Source organism: Macrotis lagotis, chromosome 7, assembly GCF_037893015.1.
Source record: "Macrotis lagotis isolate mMagLag1 chromosome 7, bilby.v1.9.chrom.fasta, whole genome shotgun sequence".
In the NCBI taxonomy this organism is placed as follows: domain Eukaryota; kingdom Metazoa; phylum Chordata; class Mammalia; order Peramelemorphia; family Peramelidae; genus Macrotis; species Macrotis lagotis.
In genome coordinates this window covers 35,041,237-35,060,075 of record NC_133664.1, presented here as the reverse complement: position 1 = coordinate 35,060,075, position 18,839 = coordinate 35,041,237, and the positions used below count along the sequence as shown (strand labels likewise).

The 18,839-nt window shown below is 43.8% G+C and overlaps 1 protein-coding gene across 4 annotated transcripts in view; it reads right to left on the bottom strand.

The window, feature by feature from the left end:
- The window catches only part of SATB1 (SATB homeobox 1), a 156,966-nt gene that overhangs the window by 111,121 nt on the left and 27,006 nt on the right, over window positions 1-18,839 (bottom strand). The window contains exon 1 of one of the 4 annotated variants that reach the window (XM_074195730.1): window positions 7,246-7,300. The exons of 2 other annotated variants lie outside the window; for them this stretch is intronic. The gene's annotated coding sequence lies outside the window, so the exon portion shown is untranslated. Of the gene's footprint in view, window positions 1-1,513; window positions 3,399-7,245; window positions 7,301-18,839 lie in introns of those variants that run through there. One more of the 4 variants, XM_074195727.1, reaches the window with a different exon arrangement.

Genomic DNA, 18,839 nt, shown 5'->3' with positions numbered 1-18,839 from the left:
TCATGGTTTTCTAAGAAAACTGCTAAACTCTTCTCAAAACTCTGGGACCCCCAAATAAGTTTTCACAGGTCCGAAATCAAAATAAGAGGTTATCTAAACAAGAAAATGTGGGTGTCACAAAATTCAATGCTGGAAAGCCAAAACCGCTGAGGGGCTCCGATCTCTAATGTCATTGGCAAAAACCGCCACAAAATGGCAACAGACTAAAGAGGGAATTGTGGATTCCATTGAAAACCTTCAAGTCTGGTTGTTCTGGGAGAAAAACTGTCATGATTCTGAACTGAAGATCTGACTCCACACGCTTAAAAAGAATTTTTAAGAAGGGTTGGCAAGCAGGAGCTTGTATGTAAAAGGATACATCATTCTTTTTAACATGATTGTTAATACACAGTTAACATGTCTCAGAAAAGACTGTAATTAAATGTCTACTGCGCTAATAACACTAATAAGCATGCAGTATTATTACATTACAATGACTCCATACAAACTAAAGCTGTCATTTTTTAAACTTTTAAGATGATGTTTAAATTGTTCTTGGGACTTCTTATATCACCTCAAAAGAGAAGCCCACCTCGGAGCAAGAAACATTCATCATTATTAAAAGAATGCATTTCCATACCTCCCCCCACCCCAAATCAGTAATTGAGAAAAGCAATCTAATCTTAAGTATCTAATGGAAATGGACATTTTTATTGGCAAAAAGGTGGCTACATTTATGGATATGTTTTGTTTGTCATTTGTACTATTGGCAGAGATTATTTTAGAATCTGAAAAACTGAGAGGTTTGCTGTACATTGAGATTTTTACAACTCTGCTGTTAATCACAAATTATTTCAATCGCCTAGTACCTGGGAACAGGAAAACTCAATTACACCCAGCAGCAAACTCAGGTAATTATTGATCTAAGCAATTCAGAATAGTCTTCATTTCAAGAGTAGACCATATCTCCTAGGTTCTAGATACAACTCCATTAATACTAATAAGAATGATAAGCATTACATAATATTTGCAACTGAAAACTCCATTTAGTTCAATGTTCTCAAGATCAATCAATCATCACTCAACATTTCTAAATGCCTACTGTGTGCCAACATTACAAACATTAACGTACCAAATTGTCATTTGATATGCTCTTATAGTACATGGAAAAGTACACATGGAAAGTAACTGAGTATTAAAAGTATGAGACATCACTAGCTTGTCCTCCTTGCTTCCAAGGAGAACCATACCCAAGGAAAGAATTCAACAAAGATAAGAGACTACCTCTTTTTTTAAATATCACAGAGGAAAAAAAAGGATTAATAAGTTTTGCAGATAACCTAACAGCAGTACTAGCAATTCACAGAAAGAATACTCACTAAAGATCCTCTTCACTTTCAAGTCCCTAGAAGGTCTCTTTTAACAGCTAGAAAAATGTTAAAATTCTAGAAATGGGCTCAAAAATCTGCATTATAATTATTTGGATCTCTGATCTTGAGCCCTAGAATCTATGATCCAGGCAAGAAAAACTTACCCTCAAGATAGTGGAGGCCTCTCTTAGAATTTAGCAAAGCACCATAAACAGGCGAATCCTCGATATACTTGGATGATGGTGATGGCTAAGAGTCTCTCTCTGACACTGTTAGCAAAGCAGCAGCATCTCCGGAATGAAGTGGTTATGAGTTGCTACTGAAGCAGCTGGACCAAACCTGCGGTTCTGAGGGTGGGTGTGTTATAAATAGGGTCATGGCTATGGTCTGAAAGAATACGCCCACTTCACCTAGTCTGATTCTCACTACTTCCTGTACACCTGGGCAGAAGGGGAGGGTGATCCTAAGTGTAATGTCATTTCACAGATCTCCTAGTAAAGATGCAAACATCTGTTTATTCCTCCAGCATTCCAACCTTCATTTGGTGGGACCTGCGCCCTTATTTAAGTCATATTACCTTCAGAGATATGCTTAGGACTGAGCTATCTTATTCTGCCCATTTTAAAGATGATTAATTAAATTATCTAAAGTATCAACTACTGGGTTAGAAACTGAAGTTAACTCTTAATAGTCAATAATCACAATCTGCTATTTTAAGTACTAAGCAACTGTCACTTAACGTGGGAGAGAAATTGGGAAGTGAATTTGGTAGTGTGTAGACTACCTTGTTTAAAAAAAAAATTCCCATTAAAGAAGAGCATCTATCTCAGTCTACAGCAGTTTTTCAAAGTCCACCAAGTCTGATGGAATAAAATTGACTTGGTGAAGTTTCAGATTCATCCCAAACTGTGGAAATTGCACAGAACAAGTGTGAAAGAATAAAAATAGGCCAATATATGTTACACTACTAACTCTCACTTTGAACACATATACACACAATCTGTATCTATTTACTTTGCAATGAAATATCGGATCTTAAAATGCTTTTAAAAAAAATAAACAGCAAAAGGTACAGTTGGCACAAGTTCAAAAGTACTAAATAATGTGCGTTGATGTGTGGATCACACTCTATGAAGACATCAAGTTTAAATATACTTGCCATTGAGAACAGCACTTAGGGATGATAGATACATTATCATACTAGACAATTTTTCTTTGGTGTGTAGTGGAAGGGGAATAACTTTGTGTAACTGATTTGATTTATATGCCGTGTTATGACCTTATTCTACTAATGTCAATGGAATAGATGATTGCTGATTGACAGCCATCTGTAGACCAAGAGCCATCACGGATACTTATGGAATATCAGTAAGAACAAGTCTGTTTTTTCAAAGTGACTTTTGAGCTATGGAATTCACCATTTGAGCAATATTCTCAAATATTTCCTTACTTTGCTTTTGGAGTAGGCTTTAGAGGGAAAAGTTCCACTTTACCTCCTTAGGGAGCTGGATACTTTCCTTTAAAAACAAGTTTATTTATTTGAGTTTTCTTTAGGTTGATAGTGACGACCACAAAACTCTGACTCACTAGGAAAATCAAGTGACAAATCAGAAAAAAATGAGATATTACTGACCAAATATTGTATAAGCACCTACTGTGTGTTACTCATTAGCAGAATTCCAAATCTTAGAGTTGCTAGGGATCTCAGAGTGATACAGTTGGAAGGGACCTTAGAACAGTACAATTAGCCTAGCAAACCGAATTAGACAAGGAGACACAGAGTTTAGCAAGGCCTACAGTATTTGTTGTAAATTCTTTTTTTTTTTTTTAAATTCACCCTAAGATGAGAATGTGTATTACAAGATGGCTAATGCTGTAGGAAGATGCCTTTTTTTAAATGGAAGTTTATGTTTTTTTCTCCTCTTAAAATATGGTTCATGGAAAAATAGATCATATAACATGGTGCAGGTAAAGGCACATTTAAAAAAAAATTAGTTTCCACAAGAGAGAAAATGGAAGCTAGAATCTGTTTGATTAAAATTCCTTCCCCCTCCCCCCAATTGGGAATAAGACAACTGTCCCCAGGCTCCCCCCAACAAGAAAGTCAGCTGCCTTGGATAACAGCACACACAGGTAGATATTAAAATGGAGACAGAGGCGTTATTTAGTGGTGACAGGAATATAAATACATGCACTAACCTATAAACTGGTATTTACTTCAGGAAAGTAAGTAATATTTTTCCTCTGATTGCTGAGCCGTCAGTTTAATGCAGCGTAAATAAACAGTAGGTGCTTTCTAGCTTTAAGTAGGAAGTGTTCATTCCACAAGAGGAGCAGATTGTTGAAGCCTGATGCCCGTAACAGTAAGACAGAACTTTCAGTTTACCAGAAAAATGCATTGCCCTCTAGAAAGTATTTGGTCCCTGATCTACTTATCAGAGTAGCTGTTTTCTAACAAAAATGTAACTTCTCTTCAAAACAGACACAGCTCTGAGTAGAAATAAATCAGTTCAAAAAGAACTGATTTGTAATTTTATCACGAGTTCCAAACGAACACATCAAAATAGCCTTCTGTTAAAATCTGAGCTCAGAATGACATAGCATTCTCAAGCTCAAGTTGTCAAAAGAATCCCCAAATCCATATTCATTGATTTAAAACATAGCAAAAACTTTATTTCAAAAGCATCTATGAATCTCCTCTATCCAACACTTGCACATCTGCTCTGTCCTAAATAAAGAGAAAACTCAAATTGTACTGTATTTCACTCTAGAAGGCAAGCACCAAAATCCAAAGAATCCCTAGAGAGAAAAGTTGGGACAGTAGTTGATAACCATCTCCTATCATTCAGATGAAATGAGGGGCTAAAAAAGGGAACTCAAAATTAACCAAGGTCAGTTTCCATTCTACTCTAAATATATAATATGCTTTAAGAACTTGACAATACATGGACCTAACTACAGAAACTATTTTTCTCTGTGGTTCATGTATGTGTTGTTAATAATGTTTAGCAATCCATTTGACTCAAGGAGCAGAAAAGTCAATTCCTTTGGCCTCATTGATAACCACCTCTATCCAAAGCTCGTTTAGACTGTTTCATTTATAAGGGAAAGGGTAAGGCGATGAGAAATATTTTATAGTAGATTTCAAGATGCACAGGCTTAGTCTGAAGACTGATGGGTGCATTCACATGCATTCATGCCATATGGTTTGATGATCCCAATTATTAATGCAAGTCATAGTGACTCCGAATCATCTGCGTGAAAGAATAGATGTGCTTGTAGATTGGGTGGGCATCACATGTAGGACTTTACAAAACAGATCAAAGTGCTCTCTAGGTGGGATGTTGGGTTAAACTTAAGAGTTTTTATATAACCAAAATATTTTTACAATATTGAGGAACAGGTGCTTGTCACCTGACCACATGGGCCTGAAATACAAACCATAACCTGTCACACCAAACACAATGTCAAATCTCCTGTGGTATTAGTTTTGACTAATTTAATATATTCTTTCTCACTTGCCACTGAGCACATCATATCTTAGTCAATCACAAGTTCAGATAGCTGGCGTTCTACCTTTTGTGTGATAGATATCAGCCACTTTAAAGACTTCTGGCTTAAAATTGGAGCTAATCACTCTATTTTATAATGATCATCAATACAAAATCTAAAGAAGAGCCCAATTTATTAAAAACAACTGAACAAAAGGCATTCCTTTTGAAAGCTTTTGTCTCCATAAGCTTTTTTTTTGGGGGGGGACAAGAAATTATTATTTATTACATATCTTGATTTATAGGGAAAATATCAGGAATGCAGGGATGGGGGTGGGAATAGATACTTTGGGAAGGTCTTTGCTTTTCTATCTCTCTCTCTTTTATCTTTCCTTCTTTTCAAGCCCCTACTTTAGGAGAGAAAAGGGAAAACCCTTTTTTTTTAAATTCTAGATGCAGGAAGGAACACAAATCCTAACAGTGACTTTGTTTCTCCTGATTCTAGCTGTATTCAAACACAGCAATGCTTTCTTCTTTTTTACAGCTCCTGTTTACTTATTCTGTATTACATATGGCTGCACAACTCTGAACTTAAAATATTGTTTCCATTAGAAAAAAATGAGAAGCAGTAAGTGTCAAAAACTGAAAGGAGGAATAAGCGTCCATTCTGTAGTTACAAAAAATCTATAGGCATTAAAATCATTTGCCCATAAGATCCATATTTTACCCCAGCTCTGTCTGGACCTGATGTGCCCATTGTTTCAAGTTTATTTCATGATGTGCCTCCCCAAGTTCATTAAAGTCTTTCTTTCTAGTGATTGTGTGAAACACTGGGAAGAGGTAGGGAAAGATACCACCAGCTACTTTCTGCTAAGTAAAGTTGAAATGCTGCACTTATTATAACCTTTCCTAACAATGTGAGAAAAACAGAGTCAATACATTACATTTGTTTCATAACAGATGCTTAGGTTGTTAATATTGAAGATGCCTATTCATGCTATTCCTGTCGGCACATTTGTCAAAAATGTAAGCTTGAATGCTACCGCTTGCCAGCAGATTGAAACCAGCAGTATCTGGAGGTCCTACTGTAACCACTCAAATGCTACCGCAGAGGAAAGAAAGGACTGGCTCTTCGGTCCCATCGCAGGAAGGGTTCTTAGGGCTCCCACTCTGAACCTGAGCATGCTCCGCCTTGGCAGCCCTGCCCTGGATTGGGGGCCCCCTCTATCTGGCCATCCCTCTGCCATTTCACACTCAGTTGGGTGGCAAGGGGCCATGGAAAACGATTCAGCAAAGTTTTCCGTGGGATGCCTTCGGCGGCCACAATCGAGAGGGCTCGGGGCTGTTGCATGCCATCCTCCCCTCTCCTGCCCTCTCGCCTGCGCTTCCCGGCCTCCGAGGGCGCCTCTGCGGACCCCGGGGCAGCTGGGCACTCCATCTCTCTGCTCTGCCAAGGTCTTGCCTCCCCCTCCCCCCGCCGAAGCACGGTGAAGCCTCACTCACGTATCCTCGCCCCGGAGCTCATCCGGAACGCCGCCGAGGGGTGGCCGAGGTCAGGGTCGTTGCGATGCGAGCCCGCGGCTGACCCTGGCTCGGGCTAGCTCCGGGCCCCAGGCCCACGGGGCTCTTCCTCGACCTCCCCCTTGTGGCTTTCGGCCGCGATCCTCGGGGTCCCCGAGCCGCGCCGGTCCTTGCGGCTCCCTCCCCGGCCTCGCCGGGTCGCGGGGCCACCACAGGAGGCCATGCCAGCCGGGGGCCCGGCTGCCAGGGGGAGGAGGAGGAGGAGGAGGCGTGGATGCCCACGCTGCCGCGCCCGCCGGGGGAGCGGGAGGTGTTGGCCCGGGGAGCCGGGGCTCTCTCCGCGCGCGCTCCTCGCTTCCTTCCCCGAGCCCGGCCCCGGCCCGGCCCCGGCCCCGGCCCGGCCCCGGCCCGGCGGCGCGGCCGCAACTCCTCGCAAACAACTTGGCGCAAGTTGGCGGCGGCGGCGGCGGCGGCTCGGGCTCCGGAGATGCACAAGTTGCCACAAACTTCTCCGGCCGCTCCGCGGGCGCCGCTCTCCGGGCCGCCGCGATGCCCCGCGCGCCTCCCCGGCCCTCTGCCCGGCTGTCCCTCGGGCTCTCGCGGTCTGGCTCGGGCGCCTTCCCCGGCGCCCGGCGCCTCGCGCTCCCCGGGGTCCCGAGCAGGTGCGTGTCCGGGCCCCCGAGTGTCCGCGCCCCGGGAGGGAACGCGCGGCATCCCCGCGCTGCCCGCCCGCCCCCTGCACCTGCCCCGGGCCCGGCCCGGGGGGCGCCCGCGGCGGGGCGGCGAGGCAGAAGTTTGCCAAGCCCCCGCCCGGCCCCCGCCCGGCCCCCGCCCGGCCCCGCGCCCCGGCCCGGGCGGGAGCCCACGAACGCGAGCCAACTCACTGAGGCGTGGGAGCTCCGGCGGCGGCCCCGCGGCGGCCCGGGGTCTCGGGGAGGCGGCTCCCGCCGCTGCCGCTGCCGCTGCTGCCCCCGTGGCTGCGCCGCCGCCGCGGAAGTTAATTGCAACTTGACTTCAAGTTGTCTCCTTCCCCATCACAAGTGGGCGTGGGGCGGGGGAGGGGCGGGGGGCCCGGGCCGAGCGCGTGTGAGCGCGGCCGTGCGTGAGTGCGAGTGTGCCGGAGCCGCGAGTGCGGGGGGCCGGCAGGAGGCAGGGCCCGGGGGAGGGGGCGGGCGCGGGGCGGGGCGGGGGGCGCGGGAGGGGCGCGGGCTGGCCGGCCCGGGCTCCGCGGTCGGGGCCCCGGCCCCGGAGCCCGCGCCGGGCATGCAGCGGCGGGCGGCCGGCTGGGAGGGGGCGCCGCGGCTCGGGCCCCGAGCCCGGGGCCCCCGCCGCCGCCCGGCCCGACCCCGCCGCCGCCCGGCCCGGTCCCCGCCGCCGCCGGGGCTGCGCGCCTGGGGCGCCCGGGCTGGCTCGCGGCGGCCGAGCCCTCCCTCCGCCCGCGCCCCGCGCCCCGCGCCCCGCGCCCCGCGCCCCGCGCCCTCTCCTTCTCCCCCTGGCGGCTCCTCTACGGGGCCGAGCCCTCCGGTGCGCCCGCCCCCGGCCGGCCCAGCCCGGGCCCCGCCGCCGCCCGGCCCCGCCGGCCCCGCTGCGCCCCGCTCCGCTCCTGGTGGGCGGCGAGCCGGGGCCGGGCGGGGGCCTGCGGGGCCCGGGCGGCGCGCCCCGCCAGCCCGCGGGGGGGCTGTCTGACCCCCGACCCCCACCCCGGGGCCCCGCCGGGGCTTCCTCCGCTTGTTGGGGGCCCCACTGTGTGTGCGTGCGCGCGCGTGTGTGTGCTTGTGTGTGTGCGTGTGTGCGCGTGTGTGCACGCGTGTGCGCGCCTGTCTGTGTGTGTGTGTGTGCGCGTGTGTGCACGCGTGTGCGCGCCTGTGTGTCTGTGTGTGTGTGTGTGTGTGTGTGTGTGCGCGTGTGTGCCGGAGGAGGAGGAAGTCAGGTGAGACACAGGCAGACACTGCCCCCCCCGCCCGGGGATGGGGCGCTCTCCGGGCTCGGCCGGGCCGCGGAGCTGGGGGGCCGCCCCGCCCCCGCCCCGCGGGCCCCGCTCCCCGCCCGGCCTGGGGCGCCGCGGGCCGAGCACGTGGCGGGGGGCGGGCCGGACGCCCCCCGCCCCACCCCCACCGCGCCTCGTTGATTTCAGTATTTCTCCGCCACATGGTTGGCTGTCAAGTGCTCCAAGCTTCCCCCGAGCGAGGGGACGGGGCGCTGGAGGCCCGCAGCGAGGGGGCAAGCTCGACCCCCCCCAAGCCCGGTGCCCGCCGAGCCTTCCCGTTCGGTTGTGCCCCCCCTTGCCATTTTAAGTCTCCCCAATAAGCTTTTTCTCCTCTCACCCCCTCCTAAACTCTGATCCCCGAGGCTTCTTGGTTTGGTGGCCCCCTCTCTCCCTTTTAAATCTCCCCAGTAAGCCCTGTGATCCCCGAGGCTTCTTGTTTTGCTGTTCCCCTTTCTCTCGTCTAACCCCCAAACCTTGTGACCACTGAGGCTTCTTGTTGTTTCCCTCCCTTTCCCTTTCTAACCTCCCCATAAGTCCTGTGCTTCCTGAGCTTTCTAATTTTGTTCCCCCCCACTTTTTCCCTCCCCCAAACCTCTGTGACCACTGAGACTTCCACCCCTTTTCCCCCTCTAACCCCCCCTTAATAAGTCCATGATCACCGCGGTTCCTTTCTTCGCCCCCCCCCCCCCCTTTCTTCCCCTCTGGGAAATTTGCAGTGAGCATGACTCCAGAGCATCACTACTCCTAACTGTTAGGTAAAGGAGATTTGGGAAGGGAAACAAAAAAAGTCGACTTTTCTGGTTTTTGTTTTTTGTGGGGTTTTTTTTTGCAAGGATCTGACTTGTTAGGTCTTTGCCTTGCCCTGCAAGATGTCAGTTTGCAACAATAAGGGCTTAAAAGCTGCTCTGTGTATTTTTAGAAGCTGCATTTACTTGTGTTCTTTTCACACAAGGCTTGCTCTCCCCATTAAGTGCCCATAAATAATTGTATTTAGAGAGAAGGAAACTATGGAGGAGAGTAGGAAGGAGATTGCCTCGATCTTCACAGTCCTGTGCAGTGTTTGGAGTCAAGTTCCTGGAAAGTCAGAAATTCAGTGTTTCCAAGAGCCTCCCAGGTTCTTCACTCCCAGGTGGCTGAGAATAGCTCACAGGGAGAATCCCCATAGCAGACCAGTCTCATTGTGTTTTTTCTTTTGCTTAGAAACAGATAGAACTTCCAAGCTACCGGAACAGACAAATCTAATAAACCATGTTTTCTCTGATATTTAAATAAGGCAGAAGAGTTCCCATGCTGCTTTATGGGAATACCCCCCCCCCCTCCAACAAGCATTAAAGACTGAAATTCATCGTTTGGACTTTTTCGAATGATCATTATTTCTTGCAGAAAAATCTACCCCCAAAGATAGAGAATCATACTCATTAAAAAATTATAAAGTGAGATGCTCATTTGAATAATATACCTGATATTTCCTTCTTCATAAGACATAAGCTCTTGGAATAATCTCTCCTCCGCAAATCATCAGATACATCAAGTCTTTTTTGCTCTATTATGCAAAAATACCAAACCGCCTCACCAACACCAACTTCTCCATCTGGGAATAAGATCCCATTCGGAATGGGGAGGGGGAAATAGTCGATAAATGATTTCTTTTTCGATGTAGGGATGGGCCTAGGAACAACTTTTTGATTCTGAAGCCTGGAAATGCAAAGGACAAAGTAGAGGGAGGTTTTAAAAATGACTTTATGTGCTACCCATCTCGACTTGACTGTTAGCTAAAATTCTGAAGACTAGAAATGAAAAAATACAAGGTAGAAGGATGTTTGAAACATTGCTTCTCTGCCACCCATCCCAACTTAGCAGATAGCTAAGATTCTGAAGATTAGAAATGGAAAATACAAAGCAGAGAGATGTTTTAGAAACTAGTTATGCGCCACCTATCTCTACTTAGCCGTTAGCTAACGTTCCATAACTTAATTTTGAGTCAAGCAGTTCAGTTAGGTAGACATGAAAGTTCCTGCTATGTGTAAGCCATAAGCTAGATGGCACAGTGGATAGAGTCTCTAAGACGCCTCTTCCTGAGTTCAAATCTGATCTCGGACATTTTCTAACTGTGATCACGGACAAGTCACTTGACCCTATTTGCCTTAGTTTCCTCATCTGTAAAATGAACTAGAGAAGGAAATGGCAAACCATTCCAGTATTTCTGGCAAGAAAACCCCAAACAGGGTCACAACAGGAAATGACTAAGCAACAACAAATATGTAAGACACATTATAAAGTCAAAATCCAAAATAAGGCATAAAAGACAAGGGCATGTGATACAATGGAGGACTTGATAAAAGGAAGACCTCTTCAAAGGAAGAGATTCCTTCAGTTGAGAGCGGGCTAGTCAGAGCGAAGGGGAAGACAATAAGTTTCTAGTTGCTGGCACATAGGTGCTCTGTAAATTTGATTTGTCTGTCTATCTTATTTGATCCTCATTAACAACCCTGCGAGAAAGGTGTTGTCATCCCTATTTGATGGTGGGGGAAACTGAGACAAACAGCATATAAATAACTTACTCAGAGACATACAACCAACAAGTGTCCGAAGCTGGGTTTTTTGACTCCGGACTCAGCATTCCATCCACTGAAGCAATACGAAGGGAGGCCCACCTGAAGAACATTTCAACTAGAACAGATGAGGGAGTGTCTTCCATGAGGTGGGAACCGAAAAGCACAAGATGAAATTGTGGAATTAGTTTTCCAAAAGGATAGGAACGAAAAGTGTGTAAAGATGGTAGTATCAATCAAGAATAGGAGAACATGGGGCAGCGATAGAGCACCGGCCTTGGAGTCAGGGTTCAAGTCTGACCTCAGACACTTAATAATGACCTAGCTGTGTGGCCTTGGGCAAGCCATTTAACCCCATTGCCTTGAAAAATCTAAAGAAAGAAAACAAAAGTGGGAGAACAGATTTGCTTTCTACCATGGAGGACCTTAACAAGCAATCAGATCTTTGAGAAAGGGAATGATATGTTCAGAACTACAGCTGTATAAAAGATTATTTAGAATTGGAAAGGAATCTTGAGGCAAGGAAGTTATTTAGATAGTCCAGGTGGAGTAATGAAAGACTGAACTGTGATTGTGGATATGACAGAACTATTAATAACTCATATTTGAATCACACGTTAAGTTTTACAGTGTACTTTCTCCTCAGGAACCCTTTGAGATACTTTGTGTAAGTATTATTACACTCGTTTTATAGAGAAGCAATAGCTACTTGAGTGACGAAACTGGAGAGATCAAGGGAGCAGTTATCCCTGAGAAACACCTATTTTTCCCATTCCTGCCTTTTAAAAATAGCTTGGTAAAGATAGCCATTCTAAATATCAAAACAATCCCACGCAACAGTGCAATAGAAGAGTTAGAATCTACAAAGTAGCTATTCAGCAGAGCACTGTGCCATGGCAGATACAAAGTTGGAGCACATGTTTCCCATCTCAGTGAGCCACCATTGTATCCTTGTAAGGTCCAGAGACTGTCCCAGAGGTTAGAGGAGAAGTGCATGGGAGAGTTATAAAACACAGCTAAGAGGAACTCGTGGAGGAAGAAGGTCATTCCTGGGGCGCAATCAAAGGAGAGCTTTCCTACAGAGGTGAGGTTTGAGGTGGCAACGGAAAGGCAAAGATGGGGGGAGAGAGGGTTGGGTCAAGAGTGCCAACAGGGTGGCATCTAAACCATGAATTCTATATAGAGTTTGAACTTTATCCAAGCAATAGGTTGTTTGGTTGCTTGTTTTTAGTTAGAGGAGTGAAGTAGGCATAAGAAAGGAGAGCAGGACCATTCAAGGAATTGGAGAAAGAAGCATATAAAGAGAAGAGCTATACAAAACTATTAGATCATCTCTTACAGGCGACAATGAGTATCTTCACCAAGGGGGTGGCAGTGGGAATAGAGAGGAAAGGTTGGATAAAAGGGCTGATGAAAGTAGAACTATTGATAACTGATTAGGTATGAGATGTAAGGGAAAGGGAAGAGTCAAAGATAAACAGAAACATGGGGTAAAGGGTGACTAATAATACAACTGTCACATATAAGGAGAAATGGGTTTAAGAAAAAAGATGTGATCTTTTGGACATTTTCAGAAGAATTTGGAGTCTGACTTGATGTCCTATAGGCATTTGGAGGAGATCTGGACTCACCTAAGAGATCTGTATACTAGGTACATAGTTAGGGGGTTTATGAACTTAGTGATAATAGCTGATGAATGTAATTGAATAAGTTTATAATGGGAATAAATGATATTGCCAGGGTATAATGTACAGGGAGAGACGAGAAGACCAACAACAGATCTTTGGGAATACACTCAAATTGAAAAGCCAGGAAGACAGAAAGCTTGATAGAGAGATGGGAGGAAGATCAAGTTTTTTTAATGTTTGAAGCAAAGGAAAAAGCATGTGTATTAGAAAGAAGCATGAGATTGTCAGCCATGTCAAATCAAAACAAAACTGCAGAGGGGTTGATGAAAATGCTGTGGGTTAAGAAGAGAATTTTAAAGTCCTGGATCTTGGAGGAAAGACAATATCAAGAGGTGACATATTCTAAGGTGTAAACTTGTTGGCCAAATGGGCTGGAAAAAGGAGATTATTAAAGTTGGAGAGAATGAAGAGTTGTGTAGTCAGGTTGTTAGATGGATCATCAATATGAATTTTGCAATTTTGGAGGGAATGAGGGTAGTGGGTGCAAGGAAGACAGAGAATCAGTTATCAGTCAGTGAAAAAGAGTTGGCAGAATGATTTGGAAATGAATATATTGGTGGCACCAAAGAAGAAGAGAGAATGGTAAAAGTGATTAACATAAATTTTGATAGAAGGATGGTCACAGAGGGATGATAGTTGAGAAATCAAGCAACCCATAAGCATTTTTAAGTGTCTACTATCAACCAGGCAACTAGATACTCAATGGATAGAGTTCTGGACCTGGACTCAGGAAGTTCCAGTCTTGCCTCAGATACTTACTGGCTTTGTGCCCCTGGACACGTCATTTAACTACTGCTTGCTTTAACCCACTGGAAGGAAATGACAAACTATTCTAGTATCTCTGCCAAGAAAACCGAACTGACAGTATTGTAGTTTGTAGAAGAGGACCAATGACAAGAGCATGATATCTCAACTTGCGAGTGAATTGGATCTGAGTGAGGTAGAGCTACATAAAGTCATTGCCTCATTCCTCCAGAATCAACTGAGTCCAGTAGTAAGACAAAAATGAAGACAACTGCAATGCATAGGCTAGGCCTTTCTAAATTAAGATCTTTCTCAGGCTATACCTATTTGATGATGGGGAGCTAGGTAAAAAAATAGGACAAACGATGGCTTAATTTGCCATCCCAAAGCTATCATTCTGGGAGAGGAAGACCCTCACGGGTTTTGGCCATGGGGTTACAAAAGTCAGATATGACTCAACAACAACAATAATAATGCGTCTGGCATGGAGGAGATGGAAGATAAGAGCCAATCCTTGTCCTCAAGAATCATCCAGAAAGGAGGGCAAGTGTATTGACCCCAATTTATGGCTTCCAATTCAATGGCTATATCATATTCAGGATAGATCTCCAGCATTTTTCTTATAGTGAGGAACTAGAAGCAATATTTGATTGCTCTCAATTCTGCAAACATTTCTGAAGCTTCTGCTAAGTTCCAGGCACTATTTCAGATGAAGGGGACAGTCAGACAAAAGAAACTGTTTGCCTTCATAGAGTTTACATTCTACTTGAGGAAAATAATAGTTCATAAGCAAATATACTATAAACAAAGCAAAAAAGTAATTTCCAAGAAGAGGTGGGAGTAGTAAGAATACTAAAATCCAATTGGGAGGTTTCTAAACTTTTTCTGTCGTCTGCTGACCTTCCTTTACTCTTGTCTGCAGCTTCCATAAAATTTCCCCCAAATTCCTATTTAATTTCTTATGCCAGCCCATCATATATCAAAATAACTATTACTTTAAACTATTAAATTTTTTTAATCTTTATGTATGAAAACATCATCACTGGATTTAAATGTATAAATCATTAAATTCAGAACACAGAGAGATCAGTACAGCATATAAATATCTATTGTCTAGAACCAATCTTGGTGATCCTCCCACATTAGAAGGAAATGCCTGGCTAAACAGATGGGTCTTGTACCATGCCCTGAAGCCCAGCACACTGGGGCTCTGTCATACCACATTGTAACCATTTGTTGTTTTATGTATGATTCCTTTGAATGTTAAAAAAAAATCTGTCATAATTAGACTGGTCACTATGTAGATGATGGTTAGCTCTATTTTCTATTCTGTGCCCCAAAGCCTCTTTGTGGAAAGGTTTAAAAAGAAATCTTCAGACATACTCCATTTACACTGACCCTCACACTTATCACTTCCTCCTACTCCTGCCCTGAAACAATGAGAACATCTAAGGAGATAAATCTGAATAATATAATAATGAATATTAGCCTTTATATAGCATTTTAAGGTTTACAGAGTACTTTACAGATATCTCATTTTGATCCTTAAAAACAACTCTGGTAATGAGGTAGGGGCTATTTATTATCTGATTTTATAAAAGAGAAAACTGAGGCAGATAGAGCTTAAACAATCTATCCAAGTGTTACTATTACCTAGATGGTGCAGTGGGTAGAACACTGGCCTGAAATCAGGAGGACCCAAGTTTTAAAACCTACCTTAGCTACTTACTAGCAATGTGACTCTGGCGAGACCATAACCCCAACAGTCTTTCATCCAGAGCCATCTCCAATCATCTTGATACATATCTGACCACTAGACCCAGGCAGCTCTGGAGGATAAAGTAAAGCTACTGACTTAGCAGAGCACCCTCTGACTCAAATCCATGTTTTGGCATGACCTCCCTGATGTCATGATTTTCTTTGAGAACGAAGGATAAACATCATCATCATTATTATCTCCATTTTACAGATAAAGAAATAGGTAGACCAAGGTTAAGTTACTTCTCCAGGTTCACCAAGCTAGTAAATGGCTGAGGCCAGATTTAAACTGTTTTCTTATTCCAGGTCCAAAGCTCTAAGCAGTGTGCCACCTAACTATAAAATTTGACAGTGATATGAGAAACTCATCTCTACTCCAGAACATTGCCAAAGTTTTATTATGGTTGGGGGGGGGGGGGGAACCTAGGTCCTTAAGTGGCTACGCCAGCAGAAAAAATGAACTCTGAAAGCTCCCTCACCTAACTGGAGAGACTCCAAGGCTGGTTACTTGAATGTTTGTTATTCAGGAACCAGTCATGCTAAGTCTGGAGAGTTTGCATGGTGCCGAGGGTTTTTGAAGAAACCCTTCATGACTACCTATTATATTATAGAGGAGAAGGGAATGTCACAGAATTGGAAATCACTAATCTTTGAAGGATCAAAGTATGAAAGCAACTAACCATGTCTTAATAAATTCTTTTGAAACACTGTGGATGTTTCCTTTATTTCTTAATAACATATTTGTTAACATTTTCTCTCCTGGCCAGGCAGGTAGGTACCAAGAATTTTTAAGTACTTACTAGTATCCAATATTCTGCTAAACCTCAGAGATACAAAGACAAGCAAAAAAAGAGGAGAGTTCCTGCCCTCAAGGAACTTCCAGGACAGGAACTGGATCAGGAAGATAATGAAACATGACCCACCTGGGCCTCCAGGCCCAGAGGAATTCACCAATGGAAGTAGAGGGCCTATCTGGTGGAGGGATGGAAATTCACTTTAGCTAGATAGACAGCTAGATAGATAGATAGATAGATAGATAGAGATTTCATGAAGTATCTCAAAAAATTCTTTTTTAGAATACTGAGAAATATAAATTAAACAATAATTTAAGTGAATGGATTTAGACTTTGGGAAATGGCCATACTTCAAAAAAAAGGTTGTTAAAGGATTCAATGTAAATTTGACAGATCTCCAGTGGAGTGATCCAGAGATCTGTGCTTGACCTTATGGGGTTTGACTTTTATCAGGGACTTAGTTACAGGATAACATGCCATCCTCATTCATTTTTAAGTTGACACAAAGGTGAAAGGGACAAGCAAACATCCTTCATGATAAAAACAGGATCCCCCAAATGGTGGTAGGCTGGAATATTGAACTAAACTTAATAATATATAAATCAGTAGGAATCAATAGAAGATCTGACAAACGGGGTTCGAAAATCAGTTTCACAAAAAGCCCCCTCAGGAAACCATGTTTAGACATCAACTTAACTGAAAGAGAAGACATTTGGGATTTTTAGGTTGACTGATCAGTATGAGGCAGCATCATACGGCAGGTAAAAACAGTTTAATTTTGAACTGAATAAAGAAGAGACACTGTTTCCAAGAGTTAGGAGGTCACCAAATATCTATGCTCAGTTCTGAACCCCACAGTTCGAGCAGAACATTGATAGAATTGTAAGTTTCCAGAGGTGGTTAACTGGGCTCGACTAGGTCAACTTGAATCTTGAATCTATATGGAAAGAGAAAGGGAATAGGCATTTATTGCTATAGCATCTACTCTATTTGAGACACTGTAATAGGCATTTAAAAATATCTCATCTAGAAAAATGAGTAAATATTTGTAAGGCCAATCCCTCCTCCTTCCTCTTTCACTGTCACCCTATGGGGTAGGCATTATCCCCATGTAGTTTATATCTGATGAATCTGAGGTGAACAGAAGTTTCAATGACTTGCTCAAGATTGCACAGCTAGTAAGTATCTGAGGCTAAATTTGAACTTGAATCTTCCAAGGTGCCACTCGATGCCTCTTTGAAACCAGGATCTAGGAATGTTTATTCTAGAAAAAAAGAATACCCTGGGGGGACATGATAGCTGACTTTACATATTTGAAAAATTATCATGTAGAAAATGATTTGAACATGGGTGATGCCGTGGATAGAACTAGTAGCAGAAGGCAGAAGTTTAAATAGTCAAATTTAAGTTTGATGTTAAGAAAAATTTCCTGATCCTTAATTAACACTGCCCCCAAATGGAAAGGGCTACTTCAGGTAGCAGTATGGCTTCCTCACAATGGATACCTTCAAGGACAACCACTTGTCAGATAATATGGGCACCTAGATGGAATGGCTAATAGATAACTCGATTTGGAATCAGGAAGATGTGAGTTGGAATCCTTTCTTAAACACCAGTTGTGTGACTAGGGAAATCATTTAACCCCTTTCAGACTCACATTCCTCAACTATAAAATGTAGAAAATAGGAGACAGAAGTCTACTTATAGAACTGTTGCAAGCTCAATTAAGATAATCTATGTAAAGCAATTTGCAAATCTTAAAGCACCATATTAATTATTTTTGTTGTTTTTAATTATTGCTAGTTACAGTAAGGGTTTGAGGAGATGGCCCTGAGTCCTCTTTCTAGAGTTTTATAGTTAGCTTTTTTTTTTTTGCAAGGCAAAAGGGATTAAGTGGCTTGCCCAAGGCCACACAGCTAGGTAATTATTAAGTGTCTGAGGTCTGATTTGAACTCAGGTCCTCCTGATTCCAGGGCCAGTGCTCTATCCACCATGCCATCTAACCATCCCCATATAGTTAGCTTTTTCAAAAAATGTTGTGCCCATAAGTAAAATTTTAAACCTGTTTAACTAAGCATGCAATCAAATCTTTTTATTGTTTATGATTCTATTTTTACCCACTACCAATTTAAAATTTCAATTTCTGAGGATTGCAGTGAACCTCATACTCAATGTGAAGTGCTCCAATGGGAGCAGAGAAGTCTGTCACATGGCTGTATGAAGAAGGAGTAGAGGAGAATGGGGAAGCATGGGCCGGATAGATAACCTTTTCATATTGGATGCTTGATTTATTGGAATTAAGAAAACAGCGAGTTAAAGATGGTCTAAGGTAATACAAGTACTAAAGAAATTTAAAGTATTTTGTTTGGCTGTCAGTCCTAGAAAGTTGTCAAAGTTCAGTTATTTTGTGCTAGGTGGACAAACTTCAGGGTTCAATAGTTATAATACTAATATATGTGAACATATCTATATATGCATCTAAATATGCATGCATGTATAGCTGTATGTATGTATGTATGTATCTATCTATCTAAATAAAGTAATTTACAATTCACAGAGCACTTCCCTCACAAACACCAGTGAGGTAGGTAATGCAGATAGTTATTCCCATTTTACAGATGAGTTCAGTTTGTGACTTATCTAAGATCATATAACTAGTAATTATTGGAGACAGACAAACATAAATCTTCTAAGAGTAAGTCTAACATTCTTTATCCTAAAAGGATTATACTCCTATCTAATAAATAAGAGGTTGTATCCTCACCACTCCCAGATATTCAAGCCATATAATCAGCCAGGTTGGGCTGATCCTTAACCCAGATTTCATTCCAGATTGATTGAACCTTGACTCTCTGGTTTCTCTGATGACTCTGAGCTAAGGTAACCAGTCGCCAAATAAGCCAATATTTTCACCTTTCCAAGTATGATCTGTTATGCATCATCCCATTATGTTTT